Raw genomic sequence first — 24942 nt, forward strand, 5'->3', positions numbered from 1 at the left:
TACTGTGGCACCATTGATCCATTTATCAGTCCAAAAGAAACATCTATTTCCGTTGCCTAACTCAACACGAGCAGCATCATTTAGTAGACGCCTTTCATAATTTTCCAAAGGGTTTAGTAAGATGCTGCATGCACGATTATTTGATGTACGTGCCTTCCAAGCCCACCGCAACAGAAGCGTGTCTTTAGGAAATACAAAATGTTAGAAGAAAAATTCTTTGTTATTGGAGTGGTGTCCAGACGACCAGGACACATATATCACTAGTCCATATGCAGCAGCAGCAGATGATTTAATTTCCAGTAAGAGTCGCACATGTTGTGTAGGTTTCCAAATAAAAGTTGTTTTATCTTCTATTTGCACAAAAAGTGGTCTTGTAAAGGTTCGGTAACTTCAAGATATGGCCTCGACCAAATAATCCTCCACTGGCGTGCTCATTCCTCACAGCCAGCGCAGGAAAAAGACAACACCGATTTTTCCAAGAATCTAAGTGTAGTGTCTTATTAGATAACTTCAATATATGTCCAGTTTTTGGGAGAGTGGTCTTCTAAATGTTGGATAACTTCAATATATAGCCTTGGCACTTTGGCAGTACATCATAATGGGCCGCATCAGCAACAGGGTGACAACAAAAGAAGTGCAGTAGCACCTTAAACCAATTGTAACTCCCATTGCTATACCATAAAATGTTTTCGCTGCAAAGATTACAGCTTAGTCAAGAGTCAAACAGATACAATCTCTTGAGAGGTTTCTTTCTCGAGAAAGACTCTTCTATTTGAAAATATTGTACGCTGACTTGGTCAGCAGGACCAGTGCATAACACGCGAGGCCAAAATGTGCAGCAACAACCGGTTTAATTTCCTGCTATAAGGGTCACACATGGGGTGCATGCATGCATTCTTCATGGGAAGTGAAGGTAAACAGAAACAAGGTATGACTAGCTCGAACGAAATTGCACGGAGTGGGGTAATATACTCATGATAACATACATGGCCATCGAGTGATCTATGCATGCATGTTGGCTCGTCTATATATAGTCCATCACAATGTGTGGGAGCTATAGCTTTAAGTGGAAGCGCAAAGTCTTAGACTTCGTGGACTATTTAGCTACATATACTACTTCTATGAGATATTGGAGTGAAACAAATAAGCCAGATGCTTTCCTATATGACTGGTACGATGTATGATCCCTTATGTATTAGCTGGCTGGAAGCCCTTTGGACTAGAATCTAAGTGCATAGGGCGCATGGATCGTAAATCATTTTGTATAACTTCAACAAGCACCCACATGGTGACGGCTCAGCCAATCGTGGTGCTCTGTCGCGAAGAGACTTGCGCCTTCCACCATGTTGTACTCGCACGGCACGGGCATGTCCCGGCATGTTCATCAACTTCTCCAACTTTCTCATGCCTAACCTCACCGTTGGCTAGCACCATAGTCGCTGCCGCCACCAGCCAACAAACGATAGGAATATTTAGCCTTCAGTGGCAACTTAATTAGTGTGAAATTTTCAGGCAATGTATCTTGGACTGAATGTGGGTGATGTGAGATCTGGTAGCGCAATTAGAAAAATGTAGAAGAGTAAATGTATCATAGTCATAGGTCCAATAACTATTTTTGGGGTTTCAAGCTAGTCCAAAAATTATACAAGTTGTTCATCGAGAGCCCTAACTTGCCCAGATTAGTGTTGACCTGCTCATGTGGCGCTTGACGGTTGCCATGTCGACATAGTGTGTGGAAAATAACCCTTACAAAAATACAATTTGATATCCACTCTCAAAAATTCCGTACAACCACGTTGAAGAAGCGAGGTGTTTTTCATTCTTAAAAAAAGGCACATCATCACGATGCACACAGACAGAAGGAGTGGGATGTATTGGTAGGTTTGCTGACACTTACCAATACTTGCCACATGTCCACTTGCGCACCACCTTGCTTACTTGCTGTTTCGCCTTGAAAAAAAGTACCAATATGTGAAACTTTTGATGAAAGACACCTTAAATTAAAACTTTGAACAACAAGATAGTATACGAAGAAGCCATATGTACAACATATCTATGTATGATCTCAGCTCCCGTCGAACAGATACGCACGAAGATTGCTAGCTTCTGCTTTTCCGGTGCAGCAGCTATATGTCCGATCCTGAATTTCTCATGGCGACATCGTCGTGGATGTCGTGGATGTCCGATCCAGTCATAGGGGATGTGTTTGGGCGCACGGTGAAGATGGTTATTGCAAGGGACGCTGGATGGAAGGGCATACCGGCCACTGTCCCATCGCGTAGAGGAAAATGTTCCAATCGCTCGGCCATGAGAAAATCACATTCGGATTGCTGCTGCATCGAAGAAGCAGAAGGTAGCAATCTTCGTACATATCTGATCAGAAGCCACGAGAAGCAACCAACCAAGCGTTTGAGCAGGTATCGTCCGATGGTAATGTTGGGTATATGGCCAGCCAACTGATTTGGTTGAGTCATGTGGTCGTCGAGTGATTCCACTAAATGGTACTGTGAGGCGTGAATTTAGTTGAGGCTAAGAGCCTACACATGTAACCAAGTTTGCTATATAAGAGAAATTAACAGGAGAGGAAAAGGCCTCTTGTGTTTCTCTCATGGTGCTTGTGTTGGCGTGTGTGTTTTGTAAAACAACGAGAATGCGTTGTGGGAGTGAAGGGAAGAGCAGTGAGATGCAGCTCCGGCATTTAGTTGAAAAGAGATATGTGAGGTAGTGGAGGAAAACAAAGAGTTGTGGGACACTGGAAACATACCTGCATGGCGTCACTCTACGTGCCGACGGTGAGGTCACCAGCGACGAGGCAAGCATGCACCTCTTCTTACTGCCGTTTCGTATCATCACTTGTAGAAAAATGGTCAAACGTGAAGCACATTAGTGCCGGTTTGAATTTGAGCCGGCAGGAATGTGTGCATTAGTACCGGTTCCAACGGCTAGCCGGCCACTCTCATTAGTACCGGTTCGTGGCGAACCTTTAGCACCGGTTCGTGCCACGAACCGGTACTAAAGTGAGTGGTGGCAGGATGTTGTCAGTCCGGGGCCCCTCCAGCACCTTTAGTACCGGGTCGTATCACGAACCGGTACTAAAGGTTGTCCTACATAGACCCTTTGTCCACCCGAGCTCGCTCTGTTCTTCCCCTTTCCCGTCTCCTCTTTGTTATTTTCCCTCTTCCTCTCAAGCTCATCACACATTTTGCCCAAAATTTGTCACGATTTGAAGGCCCTCATCCATTCAAATGATCACAAAGGTTAGCAACTTTGTCCTTTCATCTCTCATTGCTAGATTAGCTCGTGCAATGCTTTATATAGTGATTGATTTTTGAGTTTAGTAATTTGGGAGGAATTATATATATGTGTTAGTATTTGATTTATATGCAATTTGAGGTCAAAAATAACACTTAGTTTGCATATGTAGGTGTGGTTTACTTAGTACCTTCTAAATCTCCGTCGTAACCACCGTCGATCGCTCGCAACGTCCCGTCGCCGGCACCACCTTGTGGTGAGCCTCTTGTTCATGAAGTTTTATATAAAAAATTGATGTTTGTGTGATTTGGATATATAGTTACTCGTATAATTATCTTACCCATACGTTGTTTGTTATACATAGTGCCATGGTTTTGATATCCGTCCCCGTCGGCCCTCGTCCGGGTTATGATTCGGATGTGGTATATTCTCTTTTAAAACTATTCATTACATTTCGTGTTTATGACAAATTATGCCCATCAAGTTGACATAGATATTTGTATGTAGGAGGTAGTTGAACCGAAAATTCCAACCGACCCTATTGTCGAGAGGTTAAATTTAGTTGAAAGAGAAAACGAGGATTTGAAGGAAAAATTGAAAAGAATTGAGGGGGAGAAGATGGAATTGGAGTTGCATGTTGCCGATGTCGTCGATGATCACAAGATTAAGATGGAGAAAATGCGCTTGAAGATTGGAAAGATTAGAAAATATGCCATTCATAGTGAGGCTTGGTATCATTATGCTGTTGGATCAATTGTTACCTTAGTTGCGATCTTGATTGCATTTGTTGTTGCACTTAAATTCTTTAGCTAGAGAGTTATTTGTTTCTTTAGCTAGAGAGTTACCTTAGTTGCGATCATGTCCACCTGTTTGAGTCCGGTTTCATGCCCCACTACAATGTTAGGACCAAGCATGGAGAAAGAGGGGTTATGATGGAAGACAGTGAAGAAGAAGAGGACGACGACTACTATCCTGGCCATGGGTTCCCTGAATACGATGATACAACAATGAGGGAAGAAGCTGAGCCGGTAATGCGGGAAGAAGCTGAGTCGGTAATGCGGGAAGAAGCTGAAGAAGAGGCATCGGATGAGCCCGTTGATGATCTAGGTCGGGCTATTACCGATGCAAAGAGAAATTGCGCAAGTGATTTGGAGAAGAAGATGTTGCAGCGCATGTTAGAGGATCACAAAAAATTGTTGTACCCGAATTGCGTAGGTGACAAGAAAAAGCTGGGCACCACACTGGAATTGCTACAATGGAAGGCAGAGAATGGTGTATCTGATAAGGGATTTGGAAAGTTGCTGGTAATGATAAAGAATATGCTTCCAAAGGACAACGAATTGCCCGAGAGTACGTACGAAGCAAAGAAGGTTGTCTGCCCTCTAGGGTTAGAGGTGCAGAAGATACATGCATGCCCTAATGATTGCATCCTCTACTGCGGTGAGTATGAGGATTTGAACGCTTGCCCAGTATGCGGTGCATTGCGCTATAAGATCAGCCGCCATGACCCTGGTGATGTCGAGGGCGAGCGCCCCAGGAAGAAGATTCCTGCCAAGGTGATGTGGTATGCTCCTATAATACCACGGTTGAAACGTTTGTTCCAAAACAAAGAGCATGCCAAGGCGATGCGATGGCACAGAGAAGACCGTAAGAAAGACAGAAAGTTGAGAGTACCCGCTGACGGGTCGCAGTGGAGAAAAATCGAAAGAAAGTACGGGAAGGAGTTTGCAGATGACGCAAGGAACGTATGGTTTGGTCTAAGCGCAGATGGCATTAATCCTTTTGGGGAGTAGAGCAGCAACCATAGCACCTGGCCTGTGACTCTATGTTTGTATAACCTTCCTCCTTGGTTGTGCATGAAGCGGAAGTTCATTATGATGCCAGTGCTCATCCAAGGCCCTAAGCAACCCGGCAACGACATTGATGTGTACCTAAGGCCATTAGTTGAAGAACTCTTACAACTGTGGAATGGAACAGGTGTACGTGCGTGGGATGAGCACATGGGGGAAGAATTTGACCTAAAGGCATTGCTGTTCACGACCATCAATGATTTTCCAGCTCTCAGTAACCTTTCAGGGGATACCGCGCATGCACGCACTGTTTGGACGATACCGACAGTATATATTTGGCTAATTGTAAGAAGAATGTGTACCTGGGACATCGTCGATTTCTTCCGAGCAGGCATCCCGTAAGAAAGAAAGGCAAGCATTTCAAAGGTGAGGCGGATCACCGGACGAAGCCTCGCCACCGTACTGGTGCTGATGTACATGATATGGTCAAGGATTTGAAGGTGGTCTTTGGAAAGGGTCCTGGTGGACAACCTGTTCCGAATGACGCTGACGGACGCGCACCCATGTGGAAGAAGATATCTATATTTTGGGACCTGCCCTATTGGAAAGACCTAGAGGTCCGTTCCGCAATCGACGTGATGCACGTGATGAAGAATCTTTGTGTGACCCTGCTTGGCTTCTTGGGCGTGTATGGGAAGACAAAAGATACACCTGAGGCACGGGAGGACCAGCAACATATGCATGGAAAAGACGGCATACATCAGGGTCATGCAAGCTACGCTCTTACCAAAGAAGAGAAGGAAATCCTCTTTGAATGCCTGCTCAGTATTAAGGTACCGTTTGGCTTCTCGTCGAATATAAAGGGAATAATAAACATGGCAGAGAAAAAGTTTGAGAACCTAAAGTCTCATGACTGCCACGTGATTATGACGCAACTCCTTCTGGTTGCATTGAGGGGGCTTCTACCGGAAAACGTACGATTAGCCATTGTGAAGCTATCTGCATTCCTCAATGCAATCTCTCAGAAGGTAATCGATCCAGAAATCATACCAAGGTTAGAGAATGATTTGGTGCAATGTCTTGTCAGTTTCGAGTTGGTGTTCCCACCATCCTTCTTCAAAATCATGACGCACGTCCTAGTTCACCTATGTGAAGAGATTAACGTTTTGGGTCCTGTATTTCTACACAATATGTTCCCCTTTGAGAGGTTCATGGGAGTCTTAAAGAAATATGTTCATAACCGTGCTAGACCAGAAGGAAGCATCTCCAAGGGCCATGAAAATGAGGAGGTCATTGAGTTTTGTATTGACTTTATTCCTGACCTTAAGCCGATTGGTGTTCCTGAATCGCTGCATAAGGGCAGACTGGATGGAAAAGGCACGCTAGGAGGGGAACAAATAATATGTATGGACGGAAATTCTCTCACTGAAGCACACTACACAGTTCTACAGGATTCCACCTTGGTGGCTCCGTATATGGATGGACACAAGAATTTGCTACGCTCCAAACACCCGGAGCGGTCTGATGACTGGATTACACGTGAACAAACCAGGAGTTTCGCCAGCTGGTTGCAGACACGTACCATGCATGACGCCTCTATTGAAGATGACTTGTACTTGCTGTCCCAGTTACCATCTTCGAATATAATGACTTTCAAAGGGTACGAGATAAATGGTAATACATTTTACACGATCGCCCAAGATAAGAAGAGCACCAACCAAAACAGTGGTGTCCGCTTTGATGCAGAAACCAAGACGGGAAAGGAAACATATTATGGTTATATACAGGACATATGGGAACTTGACTATCGACGTGGTTTGAAGGTCCCTTTGTTTCGGTGCAAATGGGTCAATATGACATGAGGCGGGGTAACGGAAGACCCGCAGTATGGAATGACAACAGTGGATCTCAACAATCTTGCGTATGCAGACGAACCATTCGTCCTAGCCAATGATGTGGCACAGGTTTTCTATGTGAAGGACATGTCTACCAAGCCGACAAAAAGAAAAGATAAGGAAGCGAATGCATCGTACAATGAGCCAAAGCGGCACATAGTTCTTTCTGGGAAGAGAAACATCGTGGGAGTGGATGACAAGACAGACATGTCAGGAGATTATGAAAAGTTTGATGAAATTGCTCCATTCACAGTGAATATTGACCCGAGCATCCAGTTAAATGATGAAGATTTTCCATGGCTACGGCGCAAAGGGACACACGCGAAGAAAACGTTTCACACCCAAAGATCTGGGATGTGATCGGCTTCACTATCATCACTTTCTTCTGTGTTTCACACCCAGGAGGGAATCTCTCTAATAGTTAGGGTAGCTAGTTATGTGTTTTGGCATTTGAAACGCGAAGAAATTTTATGTGCAAGCAAATTCTTTCATGCATTTACTGATTTTTTCAGCTCAATGGCCCTGAAATTGAAAAGCATTTCAAATGAACTCAGAAAAGGTTGAAAGTTGGCATGGCATCATAATTTCACCCACATAGCATGTGCAAAAAAGTAGAGAGGGTTACCGCAAAAACTGGATGCACTTCGTGTACAAAATGGACAATCTCTTTCGAAGTATCAGGGTTTCAGACGAAAACTCAACCGTTACAAAGGCATTTCATTTTTTAAATAACCTAAGTATTACCAAATTGAATATAATGATAAAACACACTAATATTAAACATAAGAAAAAGAATCACTGAAAAATCTATTTTCAAAGTTAAGTTATTCACAAACTAGTGATTCACACAAATTTCAAATAATTCAAAATTTAAACTATTCAAATTTGTAAACTACCGGTACTAACATAAGTTTGTAATTTTTTGTACCTAAAGCAAAAATATTCACAAAAAAACTCTAAATACAGCAAAAAACAACTCTAAAATAAATAAATCAAAAATAAATAAAGCAAAAAAAATAAGGAAGAAAGCCCACCTACTGGGCCACAGCGGCCTGCATACGACTAGAAACCCAAATTTTAGTTGGGCCAGGATGTAGGCCCGCTAGCCCAGTAGGCCCAACAGGGCATCACAGAAGAGGTAGGCCCAGAAGGCCTGCTTAAGAGAGGAGCTCGAGACAGCAGCGACGGCGGGGCTTATAAGCAGGTGCGAGTGCCCCTCGGCTAGCGAGGTGGGACTAAACTTTTGCGCCCCTCGCCTGGCAGCGCACACCCTTTAGTACCGGGTCGTGGCTCCAACCGGTACTAAAGGGGGGGCCTTTAGTAGCGGTTGGTGCCACAACCCGGTACTAAAGGGGGTGCGGTTCCCGCCGCTTCGCCTGGCCAAAACAGACCTTTAGTACCGATTGGTGACTCCAACCGGTACTAAAGGTGGGTTCTATATAAGAAAACACTTCAAAAAAATTGTCAGTTTCTCATCTCTCCCTCCTTCTTTCTCCTCTGCCCCGTCGCCGCCGCCCCTCGTCGCCGCCCCCGTCGCCGTCCATCGCCGTCCTCGTCGCCGCGCCCCGCCCCGTCCTCCCATCATCCCCGCCCGGCCCGTCCTCCCGTACGTCGTCCCCGCCCGGCCCGTCCCCGTCCCCATCGTCGCTGCCCCGTTCCCGTCGTCGCCGTCCCGTCTCCGTCCCCATCCCCGTCGCCGCCCACCGCCGTCGCGCCTCGCTGGTGAGCTCCTGCCCCGGCCGCCAACCACACACACACACACACATATTGTTATAGAATTGTTAGCAATCTTTCTGTTTTTTAGTTACAGAATTATTAGAAATGTTAGTTTTAGTTATAGAAATGTTAGTTATATAGAAATGTTAGTTATATAGAAATATTAGAAATGTTAGTTATATAGAAATGTTTTTTAGTTATAGAAATGTTAGTTTTAGTTATAGAAATATTAGAAATGTTAGTTTAGTTATAAAATTTAGAATTTGCATTTATGAAATCACAATCCATCATTAAAAAAAATGTTACTTTACTTTTGCGGCATATAGTATTTGTTGTCGACGATGCCCGGCCCGCATCCTCGCCGTCGACCCGTTCGCGACAACGTCCTGCTTCAGAGGACCCATGTCCAGGACTGGGCTCCGCCAGGCTGGCACTAGGAGGTGCTACCTTCAGGGGCGCGACGCTTGGTGAGGAACCCGGCCCCGGGTCCTGTCGTCGACCCTCATCTCCTTTGGTGGCGTTCGCGTGGGCCACTTTCGGTGCGGAGGGAGCCGGCCCCGCCGGAGGTGGTACGTCGCCGTGTCAGGGAGGAGGACGAGCACGTCCATCGCTACATGGCTGCTATGGACGTCAGGTTCTCAAATACCTGGCAGGTTCTTTTGGGAGATCACCCGAGCTATGATCCAGTGATGGTTCCTTCTCTTTGGGTGTTCACCGCCCGCACCTCAGGAACCGCGAGTGGCCTAGATTAATCTGTAGTATTCGATCTTTATTAGCTTGCTAGCTAGCTAGCTAGTGATGTATTCGATATTATATCTATTATTCGAGACGATGTATTCGAGATTATATCTATTATTCGAGACGATGTATTCGAGATTATATCTATTATTCGAGACGATGTATTCGAGATTATATTCGATGATGCTTATTATGTACTATGATTGATTCAGTTTTTCCTTATTAATTGATTGCATCCATGCATTGTAATTTGAATATATTTCTTTTGGATTAGTTAAACAAAACCTATGGCGGAAAATACCGGCAGAGAGGGAGAAGAGGCTCTGTTCAATATCATACGCAATCCTCGCGGGCTAGATGATGATCAGAATGAAGAAGATTATGACGGCTCCGAATATCTAAACAACACCGGGGAGGGTGATATGATATTCGATCGTGACGACCGAATTGATGAAGTCATGAACTATGAACATGACGAAGAAAATGTTGATCTTGAAACAACAAAGACCGGCGAGGTATATATATTTATATAAGCAGGCATCTGGTGATCATCACATGTTTTAAATGACATGAAGATATATTAAAGAATAGATCTTTCTTCTTTCAGCCATCCGGATCAAGCAAATCTTCAGGCAACAGGAAATGAGGCCCGAACAAAAAGTTGAAGGAGGGCGTAAAGTACAATATCGAGGCCATCAAACCTAATGGCGAACCATTAGCGCCTAAGAAGATTGTGGACAAGTTCATTCGTCAGTGCGGAGTTCTTGTGAAGGACCAACTCTCGATCTCCCTTCAAGAATGGAGAGAGCCAGCAAAGCCACGTCCAGGAGTTACTTTTGTCGACGATAGACAAAAACTTCTGCTTTGGGAAACGCTCATGGAACATTTCACCCTACCAGATCATTTCACAGATGCAGATGTGGAGAAAGTCAAGGACGCTGCTCTTAGGAAGATGGCGGTTGCATTCAAGAACCACAAGATTCGTGAATGGGCCAAGTACGTCAAGGGAGGAAGGGAGACTCCATTATTCGAGGGAACACTAGAGAAACAAAGTGCTCATTGGGACAATTTCGTGAAATTCAAGGATTCGGAATTATCTAAGGAACGGTCGAGAATAAACAAGGCCAATGCCGCAAAAAAGGATAAGTTCCATAAGCTGGGGCCAGGTGGCTATGCGGTGGGAATGCCTAAGTGGGATAAGTCTAAGAAAGAGATGCTGGATGCAGGTGTCACTCCAAAAACATTGAGCTGGCCCCAGGTGCAGGACTTGGTTCTATGCGCATGGGGGGGGGGGGTTGGACCCGAAGATAGGCAAAGTTTCGAAGAAGGCATGTCTGGACGGAGCCGAAGATAAGCTACTTGTTGCAATAGAAGAGGCTCGATCGGGGGTGTTCAGCCCAACAGAGAGAACGACGAGCTTATGCGTAACCTGGGAAATCCTGAACACCTGGGAAGAACATGAGGCATGGGCGCTATGCCGTGGTATGAGGGGTTTTCGGACTGGAACGCCGACTACAGAACCCGTGCGAGAAAGAAGATTGCGGAGGAGAAGAAGAGGAAGATGGAGGAGGAGCAGAGGAAGCTAGACTATGAATGCCTTCAAGGCCTAGAATCAGCGCATGCGGACTTGGCAGTCAAATTCCAGCGGCAGCAGGAGCAGATCGACTCACTTAGCCAGCAAAGGGGTTCTCAGCAGCTAGCGGATGATCCACCATTTGATAGCACCGTCCCATCCATGCCAAGAAGTAGTGTGGGTTCCGCCCCGGGCGACGCATTGCTGGATAGCTACCCAGTGGATGACATCATGGAGAACACTAACTGCGAGCTACACTTCAAAATGAAGAACATATCCATGAAGGTGGCGGACGCCCTTGCTTTTACAAATCCCCCCGAGGCAACCTTCCATTGCAACCCGCTTCCAGCAGGCCATGCTCGTGTCTTGGTTGATGAGGTGGTGGACCAATATTCGGGGCTAGAGCTTGACATTCCTGGAGGTGACGATGAGCACACACTGGGAGAGGCCAACCATCGTATCATCCTATGGAGAAAGGATTGCATCATCTTTCGAAGGCCACTGACACCGCGTCATCCGACTCCTCGTCGAAGTCCGCCACCGAGTTAGCAGACTCCCGCTCCTCCAAGTCCACCAACGCGTCAGGCCACTCCTCCTCCAAGTCCGTCACAGCTTCAGGCCACTCCTCCTCCTCCAAGTCCGGCAAAGCGTTAGGCCACTCCTCCTCCAAGTCCGGCACAGCTTCAGGCCACTCCTCCTCCTCCAACTCAGCCACATCAGCTGTCTTCGCCGCCTCAGCAATCACGGAAGAGAGCTGCCTCAGCTATGGTGCGTAGCGGTACAAGTCGAGGTAGTACTGGAGGTACAGATGAAGGCAAGCGATTTCAATATGGTCCAAGCCTCGCGCCTCTTCCGCAGAGGCCTTACGACAAGTCCGCGGAGGAAAACGTAGCCATATCGAAGGCCGAGGTGGAAGCCCATTTTGCACCAAAACCGCCATCGCCGCCAAGGGAGAAAGTGCCTGTGGAAAAGATTGACAACTTCATTCGTATGGCTAGAGCACCAGCTCCCAAGCCTGTTGACACAGACTATGAGCACCACATCAAGAAGTTAAATCGAGCACGTCTACAGAAAGAGGCGAGCTCGAGCTCGAGCAAATCAGCTGGCAAAAGGAGCAGTAAAACCGTTCCCCAGCTGGGAGAACAGGCAGCGCAATCAATCCCCCCGCTTGTTGTGCCAACAACACATGAGAGTAGGCGCGCCCAATATTATTGTGGGCAAACTGTTAACGTTCCCGGGGTGGGCGACATGGTAATAACCGAGGACCATATTGCGCAGGCTAAAGCGATCGGGATCACTGTTGGACAACTCCTCGATATCGAGCCCATGTCTTCGACTAGAGAGGAGGAAATAAAATAGAAATATGTCCGGGGCCAACCTTTGGTCGAGCCAGACGAGGTCAAGAACCTCCCAACGAGAATGTATGAATTGCATCGATGGTACATGGACATTACCAAGATTTCCAATCGAGAGTCCCTCATGGTGAATGTCAAGGAGGAGCATTACTACCATGAGAAAGCTCTGGCCGTTGAGTATTCAGAACTGTTTCAGCTATACAATCAAGACGCACTCGACAAATCTATCGTCAGTTGCTATTGTCTGTAAGTGATTTATTTCTGTAATTTATCTTTCAAGCTAGCTGTAGTGATCATTTTGATCAATCATTACCTGTAATTATCCTCACTATATTCTTTTCTGTGGTATTATGCAGGATGAAGATTTATGAAATGAAAAAAGGTGGACGCTATGGCATTGGGTTCGTTGACCCAAATACCATTAATGAATACACATGGAAATTAGATCCATATTACGAAAAAAGTGTAGAGGAAAGCATGCTAGAGTTCTTCAAACTCCTCAAATACATTGAAGATATACTACTTCCTTACAACTTCGAGTGAGTCACACTGTCTTGTACTACAAATTCTGTTTTTGCCTACTAGCTAGCTACATGTTTTTGCTTACATATGCCCGCTTAATTAAGACATGCAAATGTGTGTGCATGCAGATTTCACTGGATCTTGTTAATCATTAAAGTTGATGAAGGAACAGTTGAAGTACTAGACTCACTACTTAAGAAAGCAAGTGACTACACCATCGTGAAGGGGATAGTCAACAGGTAATTTCAATCATTATTAACTATATCTCGGCCTATTTAATTAGTTCGTCATTTCCTGATAACAACTATTTAATAACCCATTTATTCATTTTCTTTGTCGACGGGCAGGGCTTGGGCAAAGTTCATCAGGGCCACTCCAGGCCCATGGAACCAAAATCTGAAATGGTATCGACCCCAGGTAAGTAATTAAGTACTACTAGCTAGCTGCCATCTCTTTAATTATCATGCTTGATTAATTATTATTTGATCAAATTCCATTCTCGTAAAGGCCCTAAAGCAGGCGCCGGGGAATAATCTGTGTGCATACTACGTTTGCGAGAACATTCTCATGATGGCGTCCGAAAGGAGCAAATCTCAAAGACAGGAGTGGGTACGTTTGTTAGAAAACTATTCACAATTTTTACACCATTATCGATATCTAGTCACACAATTAATACACATGCATATTGATCTCCTTCTTAACAGTTCAAAGAGGTGCGGGAGAAGCTCCTAACAGAGGAGCACATACAAGCAATTCAAGAGGAAATAGCGGGATTTTTGCTCGACCAGGTCATAGATCCCAAAGGAGAATACTATTACCCGCTACCGCCCCCATGAACCACTTCCAATTGTTATCGTGCTCCGAAGGCACCAATTAGGCTAATGCCACTAGCTCCGAAGGCACCAATTAGGAGAAATTGTATATATATATATACATGTGTGTATATATGTGTGAATTAATTAATGGTGGTTGTGAGACATTCGATGATATATATATATATATTATGATCGGTTCTACTAGAAATTCTATTTATATATATGCATAACGTGTACAATATGTAGTATCGTAAAGTACCAGCAAACGAAAAAGAATTAAATGGAAAACACAAAATTAAATGAAAAAGAAATCATAAACCCAACCCCCCCCCCCAACCTTTTAGTACCAGTTTGTGACACCAACCAGTACTAAAGGGCTCCCTGCCCCCGAAGCTGGCTCGTGCCACGTGGTTGCCCTTTAGCACCGGTTCGTGCTGAACCAGTACTAAAAGGGGGGGGCTTTAGTTCCTACAGTTTAGCGCCGGTTACGAAACCGGCACTAAAGGGCCTTACGAACCGGTGCTATTGCCCGGTTCTGCACTAGTGCATGCAAGCGAGGGCAACATGCATATCTCTAATATGAATGGGGCTCATATGTTGATCAATAAAAATTACCCCAATTGATCGTCTATTTTATTCATTGCGGCATCTGACCAGTACTACCACACAAAAAGAAAACATTGTCTGGGATGGATTTGAGGGAAGAGAACCAAGTTTAAAGGTAGCCACAGTGCCTTTGCCTAACCACCTTTCCTCGCTCACTAGCACAAGTCCCCCAACTTGTTAACAATATTTTGACTAATGTATGTGTTCAGGTGAAAAACCTTTGGTCAAAAATAAAGAATAAACATAAAAATGTAAGGCATACTTCTCATTAAGACAAATATTTGACCAACAATTACTCTAGTATGCAGTTCATGGATCAGATTTTCTCCTCCGAAATTTAAACCGCCTATTGAATTGATATTTTGACGGTGCCAGTGGCACTCATCCCTCATCAATCTTTGTCACATATGACATGATGATCAACGCTGCTCGGAGCCTTTGGTAGCGACCAAATTTTGTCGCAACTGACTGCATGCTTGTTTGGGCATGGTCTTCACTTGCATGACATCTCATGTCAAGATCATGTTACACATGAGCTGCTGGGATGAAAAGTGGTGGCGACAACACCTATGCCTTCGATTTTGTGGTCCTTCTCAAAAAAAATTGAAAAGGAGGACAACCCCCGGCCTTTGCATCCTTCTCAAGTACCCGGTCTTGAGCTCCGAAGTGATAACCCTAGGTTTGACTCTAGTTGATTATATCTACAAATGGTGGTGTTTTTGTGTCCTTACCTTGTCAACGGCATTACTCGGATTTTCTCAAACTTTATCTCCAGGATGAAAACACGGGATATCTAGCGGTTGGAACCCGCAACGATGGATCTTGAGCGATGTTCCCTACTAGAAAACCTTTCTCAATGTCCTCTTGAGGTCAAGAAGTTGTTGGTACGAATGGTCTTCGTCCTAGGCATAACTTCGATCGTGAATGATTTTACTCTTTGATGGCATGATTCATTGTATCTGTGCAATGGTGTTTGTTGCTACTTGTGATCTACGTTGGGATTTCCCCGAAGAGGAGATGATGATGCAGTACAGTAGAGATAAGTATGTCCCTCAGTTATGAAACCAAGGTTATCAATCCGGTAGGCGAACCAAGTACCATTGTGTAAACAGCACCTGCACACAAACAACAAATACTTGCAACCTAACATGTAGAGGGGTTGTCAATCCCTCAACGGATACGAGCAAGATTAAAAGATATAGTTTTTGATAGATAGAACTGACAAAAATACAAAACAAATAAATAAAATAAAATTGCAGTAAGGTATTTTTTGTTTTAATATATGATAGAAAATAGACCCGGGGCCATAGTTTTCACTAGAGGCTTCTGTCGAGAAAATAGTATACGGTGCGTAAACAAATTACTGTTAGGCAATTGACAGAAAGGCAAATAATTATGACGATATCCAAGGCAATGATCATGTATATAGGCATCGTGTCCAAGATTAGTAGACCAAAACAATTTTGCATCTACTATTATTACTCCACACATCGACCACTATCCAGCATGGATCTAGTGTATTAATTTCATGGAAAAATAGAGTAATGCTTTAAGCAAAATGACATGATGTAGACAAGATAAACTCACGTATCAATAATCCCCATATTGCTACCCTTAATAAGTGGCGGAGACAGGGGGGTGCCTCCCCTAACATCTGTGATTTAGGCCTAATATATGAATACTAGAAATGTTTTTTTTGCTAAAATGGATGTTTTTGATGGATTGGCCCACCCCAACAAGGTTGAACAATACTCGACCCTCCTCATCCTATTTTTCTGGCTCCACTACAGCCCTTAATAGTAATGATACATGTGTGGCATGTCTCTTTCTATCATTGAGATTGAACACTGCAAAATCAAACCCATCACAAAGCACCTCTTCCCATGGCAAGATAAATCAATCTAGTTGGCCAAACCAAACCAATAAATCGGAGAAGAAATATGAGGCTATAACAATCATGCATAAAAGAGTTCAGAGAAAACTCAAATAATATTCATGGATAGATCTGATCATAAACTCGCAATTCATCGGATCCCAACAAACACACCGCAAAAATTCATTACATCAAATAGATCTCCAAGAACATCAAGGAGAACATTGTATTGAAGATCAAAATGAGAGAAGAAGCCATCTAACTACTAACTATGGACCCATAGGTCCATGGTAAACTACTCAAGCATCATCGAAGGGGTAGCAAGGATGATGAAGAACCCCTCCGTGATCGTTTCCCCCTCTGGCAGTGTGCCGGAAAAGGCCTCTAGAATGATTTCATGGTTCTGGAACTTGCGGCGACGGAAAAAGTATTTCGTGGACTCCCCTGTAGGTTTTGGAATTTTATAGTATTTATAGAGGTGGAGGTCGGTCAAAAGGAGGCTCGTGGGCCCCACTACCCACCAGGGTGCGCCAGAGGCCCCTGGGGCACCCTGGTGCTTGATGGACCACTCCTTCATCCTCTGGTTACCTCCTGAAGATTCCAGGGTCTCTTATTGCCAGAAAAAAAATCTCCAAAAGGTTTCGTGGCATTTGGACTTCGTTTGGTACTAATATTCTGCGAAGTCAAAAACAAGCAAAAAATAACAACTGACACTGGAAACTGAGTTAATAGGTTAGTCCCGAAAAATGATATAAAATTGCTTGTAAATGTATGTAAAACATCCAAGATAATATAATAGCATAGAACAATCAAAAATTATAGATACGTGGGAGATGTATCATTTGTTGTGTGCATCCTAGTCATGTAGATGTCGTGTGTATGCTCATTGTGTTTATACACTAGTAGAAAACGGAGCTTTAAAACCGGTTCATAAGGGCCTTTAGTGGCGGTTCCATAACCGGCACTAATTGGTGGGCACTAAAGGCCCTCCCCTTTAGTACCGGTTCGGCACGAACCGGCGCTAAAGTGCCACCACGTGGCGTGAGCTCGCGCCCTGGTATGGGGGGCCTTTAGTACCGGTTGGTGTTACCAACCGGTAATAAAGGGTTTATTTTTGAAAATTTTGGATTGTTTTTGATTTTTTTCGATTTTTAATTTTTCTGAATTATTTGGTGATTTAGTCTCTAATCACCTCTCTTAACTGCTGAAGTGTGGATCACTCATTCCAAATCATCTATCTTCCCGACTGGTCACCCATCCCTCTCACTACTCCACAGCCCAAGCACGCTTAACTTTCGGGTTCTATTCTCCTTCGTTTCCAAGTCTGCACTTGTTGTTTTCCTCACAATAGTAAGATGTCAATCCTATTAACCCTTAGGAGTTTAGCTTGAGCATGAAGTCACACATTTCATTGTTTGAGTTTGAAACTATTATTCTAAAAAACAGTAATTATTTAGTAACACTAATATTTCTTGAATAAGTTTGACCATAGTTCGACCACAGTTTGACCATAGTTTGACCACAGTTTGACCAGATTTGACCAAAATTCAAAAAATTCAAATAATTATTTAGTAACACTAATATTCTTGAATAATTATATAGTAACATTAATACTTCTTGAATTAGTACTTTGACCAGATTTAACAAAAAAATTTTGAAAAAACTTAAATTTGACCATATCTTTTTTTCCTTTTGGCATGCATAATACCTTGCCAAGTCACTGACGCGGACTGCGGAACCACCGTATCAAGAATATGTCCCCGAGGATAGTACGTTGCCTTCATCACCATAGCACACAAAGATTCCGGATAAATGAACAACTGCCACACTTTTTTAGCTAAGAGGGCTTTGTTAAATAATCTAATGTCCTGAAATCCCATACCTCCCTTACTTTTAGACATTGTTGAGGAAATCGTTAACTGGTAACTGCTCGGTTGGCTGGCGAGTAGGGGATTAATAGGCTAATCGGCAAGTTAATCGGCCATTTAATCAATTAATCGGACAATTTATCAGTTTACCGGCTACTCGGTGACCCTATGAGTAGGGATTAATTGGCAAGTTAACTGGTTAATCGGATGAATTCTTGAACAGGGCTTTTAGACCTTTTTAATTTTTGGTGGGAGATGCGGAAGACAGAAGAAAAACACATTTGTGTTTAGCTATCTTTGATCTACTTTCGACTATGCTCACTGGTGGTCATGGTGGCGCGCGTAGTGATAGGCTGGGAAGGGGTCGCGGGCATGCTTCTCAGGGAAACCATTTTCAGGATGAATTCTCTGACGCCGGTTACTTTGAAGAGTTTGCCAAGAGGCTGAAACTCATGACCGTTTGGTGGATTTATACGAAGAATATCTGTTGCATAGGTTGGAGATCATCTAATAAAAGAAGCTTGTTGTGGTCAGTGTTGATGCACATAATAATTCATAATGATAGTATGATAACAATATGAGGGACACCTATGTTAAAAAAAAGTGGACGCCTCAATATACAACATGCATTTCAAGCTAAGCAGATATGTGTTTTCCCATGCATGTATGTAGAGTTGTGTGAGTAGCCAGCCAAGCAATTTGGTTAAGTCATGAGTTTTCGTTGAATGATTCCACTTAGTGATGGTGTTTGGCATGAATTTAGCTGAGGCTAACAGCCTACACATGTAGCCAAGTTTGCTATATAAGAGAAGCCAAGAGGAGAGGAAAAGGCTGTGAGGAACCAAGTTTGCTATTTGGTTAACAGTTGGAAACAACGCACTAGCCTCTAGTGCCACCAAGGAGAAATGCTTCCGCGCAAAGCAAATCTAGTGTTTCCCTCTCGGTGCGTGTGTGTGGTGGGTTGTGTAAAACAAGGAGAAAGAGTTGTAAGAGTGAAGGGAAGAGCTGTGAGATGAAGCCCCACCAGTTAGTCGACCAGGTATGTGGGATAGTGGAGGAAAACTAAGAGTTGTGGGATAGTGCTATTCGAACAGACAATGATGGTGTCGTATATGCCAACGGTGAGCTCACGAGGGACAGAGGAGCTTCTTGTCCATGCCGGGATGTAGTACGCAAGTGAGCACATATTGCATATCTCGAATGAGAATCTAACTGCATATCCTGATAATTGGAAATTACCCCAGATGTTTGCCTGTTTCATTCTGTGGCATTTAACTAGTACCGACCATTAAACATATAATTATTCGTGAGTCATACTAAGGCACTGATTTACTCACTAGAGAAATTATTGTCTAGTGTAACTCGATTTAATTGTACTTCAATCCCTTGATGCGATGTAGTGAACTATAGGTTTAGAAACTAAGCTCTGAATGTGAGCGTTGATATCTTGCGACCGTCTCTCTCAGCTACCACGCTTCCTTGGCGACTGATCTTAGTGTGGCCTTAGCTGTCTCTCGGATCCAATAGGTGTCGCTGTTGAACTCTTGACTGAATTATTGTCTTCGGGAAGCTTCTTGCGTACCATCGATTTTACATCTAGTTGTGCTACGCTACCTATTTTCAAGCATTTTCTAGTCATAGGAGAACTACCTCCTAGCGCTCGTCTAAATCTCTCTAACCTTCTCTACTGTTTGCCGACCAAGATGGCAGTCAGGTTCAGTGGTGAGATCGTTCTTAGTACCGATATCCCTTCGTTATAGCGTCTGAACTCTTCGCCTTTGTGGAAAGTGGACTTACAGAGAGTATGGGCCTGGGCCCTTGATCGGGCTGTCAGTCCCTCACAAACCGCATCTCGCCGCAAGAACATCGGCATTCGGATACAGTTCAATCACTATGACTATCTTCTCATTCTCCTCTTATATTACAAGGTTAGCAAGTTGTAACTGTGGTTTAGACTTTAACCATGTTTGTCCCAGTCCCTACTATAGTAATTAGGATTACGGAGCATATAGGAGCCTCAACGAGTTTAGTTCACAGCGTTGCCGCTTCTAACCCACGTATTGCTAATTAGGATTGTCTCGTCCAATTACTGTTTCAAATAGTAATGTTCCCTCATGGACGTGACAAAGACCCAGATTCGTTGTAGTCTGCGTCTCTAGAAATAGCACCACTTCTGGCTAGAAAGAGAAAGCTGCGAATCAAGCCCGATCATGGGCTCTTTCTCTCGTACTCTACGAGCCTTTAAAAAGTAAATGAGTATTCACAGCAATATCGGCGTGCCTTCTGAACTGTCGTCGTCGAACCTAGCATCTCTTATACTCGGGCAGAGGTACACGTCCTTCTACCTTTTCAGCTCATGTTTCAGCTCACTCTATATGCATGTATGTTTTTCCCGTTCTGCTGGCCTCTGTCATTGCTCGTTCTCTTCACGTAGTTCATAACACGAATAAACGTTAAATGCTTTCTCGAGCCAGACTTCTGAGTCTCTTCCTCTTTCGCACTGTCTTCGACATGGACTGTTAAGCGACAGTATTGCTACACTCTCAATTAATTCATGTCTTGCATCAACTATCATTATACTAATCTACCCCGACTTATCTCTCTCCAATCTCAGTTATGTGATTGTGTTCCGACTAAACAACTAATTGTGAGGTTTAAGGGCCCAATTGCGTATAATATATCATGCTATTCGCTATTATCGTTCTAGTCCTTGTAGTATAATAAGACGTCTTGATAGTATTCTATCACGTACACATGGCTAGACAGATCTTTGGAGGCAGGGACCGCATGGGAAAAGGACCATCCACTAGTTGGCTTTGCATCTTTACTCAAAATTTTGGACTTGATTTTGCATGCTGACCAGGTCACTTACAACCATGACATTAAAGTATGTAGTATCAATTAGAAAATGCTTTATTTTGCGAGAAAACCATGGCCTTGGAAATAATCAGATTTCGTATTTCAAAAATTGAAGTCTTTCACTAGTAGAAAACAGGGCTATGGTCCAGGCCGGCTCAGCCCATTAGTCCCGGTTCAGTCTACAACCGGGACCAATGTGGGCATTGGTCCCGGTTGGTGAGCCCAGGGGGCCGGCCGGGCCACGTGGGCCATTGGTCCCGGTTCGTCTGGACCTTTTGGTCCCGGTTGGTGGGACGAACCGGGACCAATGGGCCTCGCTCCTGGCCTCACCACCATTCTGGTCCCGGTTGGTGGCCTTGAACCGGGACCAAAGGCTCTCACGTGTGTGCTTCCTTCATGTCATGCTAACCGGTGAGTGCTGTGATCTACTTCTCCTATTCACCTCTCATGACGAGCGGTGGCTCCAAGGATTGGATCCCTGCTCCGCCCATGTTGTGACGTTTTTCTTCCTCAGAGTTAGAAGTGTAGCCTCTTTGCCTAGATACGCATTAGGGTCGGTACAGTCTGTGCATTCTCACGGGAGATCTAGAGTATGTTCAGCTCTCTCTGATAACCCGATTCGCGATCGGACAGTGTACCAGAATTATCATACCCCCTCGCGCAAGAGCAGAGCCTCAAGACAGTGCTCTGTTTTTTCTGGCCGAGGGGGAGAGGGCTTTGTGGTGCTCTAGCTCACCTCCTATGCACATGAGGTGTTCGATGGAATGCCCGAGCCACACTACTTAAGCTTTCTCCTCTCGAAGCTCGACCTCCAAGCTCCATTTTCCTCGAGATTTGTCTAGATTTAGCGGTCCGTCACGCCCCGTCCCCGTCTTCACCGCCGTCGATCACCCGCACCGATCTCATCACCGACACCACCGTGGTGAGCCTCTTGTTCTTATCTTCTTTCTGAAAGGAAAAATATTCTTACTTGTATGTTTAGATAGATACTTGTATCATTTTCTTACATTTATTATTGCATCTTATATAGTGCGATGGTTTTGGTATCCGCCCCCGTCGGCCCTCGTCCTGTCTATGATTCGGATTTGGTATGTATATTATCTTTATAACTATTGGTTCATTTATTGTTTATGAAAATTATGCCGACCAACGTGACATAGATTTTATTTATCTAGGATGTATGTGAATCAGAAATGCCAACCGACCCTATTGTCGAGAGGTTAAATTTAGTTGAAGAAGAAAACAATTTGTTGAAGGAAAAAATAAAAAAATTGAGGAGGAGAAGATGATATTGGAGTTGCATGTTGCGGATGTCGTCGATGATCACAAGATCAAGATGGATGCAATGCGCTTGAAGATTAGAAAGATTAGAAAATATGCCATTCATACCGAGGCTTGGTATCATTATGCCGTTGGATCAATTGTTACCTTGGTTGCGATTATGATCGCATTTGTTTTCGCATTGAAATGTTTTACATAGTTTCAATGTATGGTTTAATTAATTAGATGCTCTGGAGAGCTATATGTTGTTAGATGAGAACTATGTATGCACTTTGGTTTTAATGTGATGATGAACTTCTATTAATTTGGACACTTAATTATATATAATGCACGCAGATGAACCGGCAATGGATGTACGGTGACAGACACACCCGCGAGTACATTAAGGGCGTGCATGAGTTTCTCGATGCGGCTGAGGCAAACAAGCAGAATGGTTTTATGTGTTGTCCATGCACTGAATGTGGGAATACGAGGTCTTACTCTAACCGGAAAATCCTTCACTCCCACCTGCTTTACAAGGGTTTCATGCCACACTATAATGTTTGGACGAGGCACGGAGAAATAGGGGTTATGATGGAAGACGGCGAAGAAGAAGAGTACGATGACAACTATGTGCCCCCTGAATACGGTGATGCTGCAACGGGGGGAGCTGGTGAAGATCAAGAGGAACCAGACGATGTGCCCAATGATGCTGCCACGGGTGAAGCTGCTGAAGATCAAGAGGAACCAGACGATGTGCCCGATGATGATGATCTCCGCCGGGTCATTGTCGATGCAAGGACGCAATGCATTAGTCAAAAGGAGAAGCTGAAGTTCGATCGCATGTTAGAGGATCACAAAAAAGGGTTATACCCCAATTGCGAAGATGGCAACACAAAGCTCGGTACCGTACTGGAATTGCTGCAGTGGAAGGCAGAGAATGCTGTGGCTGACAAAGGATTTGAGAAGCTACTGAAAATATTGAAGAAGAAGCTTCCAAACGATAACGAATTGCCCGACCAGTACATACGCAGCAAAGAAGGTCGTATGCCCTCTAGGATTGGAGGTGGAGAAGATACATGCATGCCCTAATGACTGCATCCTCTACCGCGGTGCATACAAGGATCTGAACGCATGCCCGGTATGCGGTGCGTTGCGGTATAAGATCAGATGAGATGACCCTGGTGATGTTGACGGTGAGCCCCTCAGGAAGAGGGTTCCTACGAAGGTGATGTGGTATGCTCCTATAATACCACGGTTGAAACGTCTGTTCAGAAACGAAGAGCATGCCAAGTTGATGCGATGGCACAGTGAGAACCGAAAGAAAGATGGGAAGTTGAGAGCACCCGCTGATGGGTCGCAGTGGAGAAAAATCGAGAGAAAGTACTGGGATGAGTTTGCAAAGGACCCAAGGAATGTATGGTTTGCTTTAAGTGCGGATGGAATTAATCCTTTCGGGGAGCAGAGCAGCAATTATAGCACCTGGCCTGTGACTCTATGTATGTATAACCTTCCTCCTTGGATGTGCATGAAGCGGAAGTTCATTATGATGCCAGTTCTCATCCAAGGCCCTAAGCAACCCGGCAACGAAATTGATGTGTACCTAAGGCCATTCGTTGAAGAACTTTTACAGCTGTGGAATGGAAACGGTGTACGTACGTGGGATGAGCACAGACAGGAGGAATTTAACCTTAAGGCGTTGCTGTTCGTGACCATCAACGATTGGCCCGCTCTCAGTAACCTTTTAGGACAGACAAACAAAGGATAGCACACATGCACACACTGTTTATATGACACTGAAAGTATATACCTGGACAAATGCAGGAAGAATGTGTACCTGGGCCATCGTCGATTTCTTCCGACCAACCATCAATGTCGAAAGAAAGGCAAGCATTTCAAAGGCGAGGCAGATCACCGGAAGAAGCCCGCCATGCGCACCGGTGATCACGTGCTTGCTATGGTCAATGATTTACACTACGTAATCTTTGGAAAGGGTCCCGGTGGACTAGCTGTTCCGAATGACGCTGAGGGACACGCACCCATGTGGAAGAAGAAATCTATATTTTGGGACCTAACCTACTGGAAAGACCTAGAGGTCCGATCCTCAATCGACGTGATGCACGTGACGAAGAACCTTTGCGTGAACCTGCTAGGCTTCTTGGGCGTGTATGGGAAGACAAAAGATACACCTGAGGCACGAGAGGACCTGCAATGTTTGCACGAAAAAGACGGCATGCCTCCGAAGCAGTATAAAGGTCCTGCCAGCTACGCTCTTACGAAAGAAGAGAAAGAAATCTTCTTTGAATGCCTGCTCAGTATGAAGGTCACGACTGGCTTCTCGTCGAATATAAAGGGAATAATAAATATGCCAGAGAAAAAGTTTCAGAACCTAAAGTCTCATGACTGCCACGTGATTATGACGCAACTGCTTCCGGTTGCATTGAGGGGGCTTTTACCGGAAAATGTCCGATTAGCCATTGTGAAGCTACGTGCATTCCTCAATGCAATCTCTCAGAAGGTGATCGATCCAGAAATCGTAACAAGGCTAAGGAGTGATGTGGCGCAATGTCTTGTCAGTTTCGAGCTGGTGTTCCCACCATCCTTCTTCAATATCATGACGCACGTCCTAGTTCATCTAGTCGACGAGATTGTCATCCTGGGGCCCGTATTTCTACACAATATGTTCCCCTTTTGAGAGGTTCATGGGAGTCCTAAAGAAATATGTCCGTAACCGCGCTAGGCCAGAAGGAAGCATCTCCATGGGCCATCAAACAGAGGATGTTATCGGGTTTTGTGTTGACTTCATTCCTGGCCTTAATA

At 44.4% G+C, this 24942-nt stretch overlaps 1 pseudogene; it reads right to left on the reverse strand.

Moving 5' to 3' along the window:
* LOC125546523 overlaps positions 1-24942 on the reverse strand; it is a 72337-nt pseudogene that overhangs the window by 11430 nt on the left and 35965 nt on the right.

The sequence above is a fragment of the Triticum urartu genome, chromosome 3 (genome assembly GCF_003073215.2).
Source record: "Triticum urartu cultivar G1812 chromosome 3, Tu2.1, whole genome shotgun sequence".
NCBI lineage: Eukaryota > Viridiplantae > Streptophyta > Magnoliopsida > Poales > Poaceae > Triticum > Triticum urartu.